At 41.4% G+C, this 2,500-nt stretch overlaps 1 pseudogene; it reads left to right on the forward strand.

The window, feature by feature from the left end:
* The window catches only part of LOC142920726 (28S ribosomal RNA), a 10,005-nt pseudogene that overhangs the window by 5,047 nt on the left and 2,458 nt on the right, over positions 1-2,500 (forward strand).

Raw genomic sequence — 2,500 nt, forward strand, 5'->3', positions numbered from 1 at the left:
CGATCGGTGTACGACCTCGTTCAAAAGCAATGGCGAGTCGACTTGAGAAATTAGCATACGTGTTGGTGTCAAACAGGGTGACCCCATGTCACCCCTGCTCTTCAATCTTGCCATGGACCCTTTGATATGCACCCTAGAGTCACACGGAGTTGGGTACTCCATTGATACCGACCACGTGACAGCTCTTGCGTTTGCTGATGATTTGGTGTTGGTGAGCGAATCTTGGGTTGGTATGGCCGCCAATCTAGCGATCTTGGAATCATTTTGTGGGCTATCGGGATTGGAGGTTCAGGCCAGAAAGTGCCAGGGCTTCATGATAAGCCCAACCAAAGATTCATATACGGTGAACAACTGCGACCCATGGACTATCAAAAATAAAGATGTCCATATGATCCAACCTGATGAATCAACGAAATACCTTGGTCTGAAAATTGGCCCTTGGACTGGCACTATACAGCCTGATCTACATTGTCAGCTAAAGACATGGATCTCGAAAATCGATGAGGCGCCTCTGAAGCCAACTCAGAAGGTTGAACTACTCAATGCCTATGCCCTACCCAGATTGTTATATCCTGCAGACCACTCGGACTGCAAGCAATCAACTCTCCGTGGGTTGGACCAAGAGATTAGAAAGGCGGTAAAAGGATGGCTCCACCTTCCCGCTTCAACTTGTGATGGACTGTTATATGCCAGAGCCCGAGACGGAGGCCTTGCCATCTTGAAACTGGAAAAAACAATCCCTTCGGTTCAAGTTAGAAGGCTGCAACGTATAGCAAACTCGTCCGATGCTATCACCCGTAATATTGTGTCCTCGCATGGTATGGAGGAAGAATACCGTAATTTGTGGGTACGAGCAGGGGGTGACAGTGATGCAATCCCAACATTCGTTCTCAGGGACTCGGTGTCAAAAGAACCTGTATATCCGAGACCCTGCGATTGGAGGGAGCATGAATTTCAGAGATGGTGCGAAAAGCCGGTTCAAGGAAGGGGCATTGTAAACTTTGCGCATGATAGAATCAGTAATGCTTGGTTGAGGCCATGGTGCGGCTTTAAACAATGCTTCTTTATCGCAGCACTACAACTAAGGGCAAATATTTACCCAACAAGAGAAAGCTTGAACAGAGGCAGAGATGGGGCCTTACGTTCCTGCAGGAAATGCTCTGCCAGACTCGAGTCCCTTTCGCACATTCTCGGTCAATGTCCTGCAGTACAGAAAGCAAGAATTGCGCGACACAACAAGATCAGTAACATTCTGGCAGACGAAGCGGCTAGATTGGGCTGGTCTGTATACAAAGAGCCACGGTTCATATCCGAGACGGGAGAGATGAGAAAGCCTGACCTCGTGTTTGCAAAAGATGAGGAGGCGGTTGTGATCGATGTCACCGTCCGTTTTGAGCTTTCAAAGAATACCTTGTCAGATGCTGCCTCGCACAAAGTTTCGTACTATACCCCTCTTGGTGATCAAGTCAAAGTGCTGACGAAGGCTAGCAAGGTCACATTCTTTGGATTCCCGGTTGGGGCAAGAGGAAAGTGGCCCCTTGAGAATAACGAGGTACTTACCTCCCTGGGCCTGACCAAACCCAGAACGACATCACTGGCCAAGATGATTTCCCGCAGAACGCTGCTTTTCTCTCTTGATATTCTGAGAATGTTCTGTGGAAATTATGCGGTCTATGAACAGTCATAGACAACCTCCGAAACAAATAATAGTTTTGTTTTAAGATGTCATTTGTTTTAGATTGATTTTGTTATTTTCGAAGGTGAAGTCGGTTTTTATTTCATTTTACTATTTTCCACAATTTAGATTGTTATTTTCCAAGACGAAGTCTTGGTTCTTTTTTTTATTGTTAGTTTTTTTTTTTAACACGTCGTATTTGTTACTTTAGAGCTTAGAGGGGACTTTATTTTCGCCTTACTATTTTCTGCCTACAAAGAAGATTAAAAATAAGCTTTTTTCAAGATGGTTTTGTTATTTTCCAAGGTGAAGTCTTGGTATTCTTATTTTACTATTTTCCATAAAGAAGACCTTTCTTTTAGATTTTGTTATTTTCCAAGACGAAGACTTGGTATTTTTATTATATTGCTATTTTTTACACGAAGCTTATTCAAGAGCACTTATATAGATTAGACTTTGTTATTTTAATTCTTTATTTTTGCACTACATCAGTTCGAGAGAAGACTACAAACCAGCTTTATTTAAGATGTTTTAGATTAGATTTTGTTATTTTCCAAGGTGAAGTCTTGGTTTTTTATTTTACTATTTTCCACAAAGAAGACTTTTCTTTTAGATTTTGTTATTTTCCAAGACGAAGACTTGGTATTTTTTTATTGCTATTTTTTTACACGAAGCCTATTCAAGAGCACTTATATAGATTAGACTTTGTTATTTTAATTCTTTATTTTTGGACTACATCAGTTCGAGAGTCCTGTAACTTACTATTTTCTGCCTACAAAGAAGATTACAAATAAGCTTTATTTAAGATGTTTTAGATTAGATTTT

The sequence above is a fragment of the Petromyzon marinus genome, unplaced genomic scaffold (genome assembly GCF_048934315.1).
Source record: "Petromyzon marinus isolate PM22_M1 ecotype Great Lakes invasive population unplaced genomic scaffold, UKy_Petmar_22M1.pri1.0 PM_G_Scaffold_73, whole genome shotgun sequence".
In the NCBI taxonomy this organism is placed as follows: domain Eukaryota; kingdom Metazoa; phylum Chordata; class Hyperoartia; order Petromyzontiformes; family Petromyzontidae; genus Petromyzon; species Petromyzon marinus.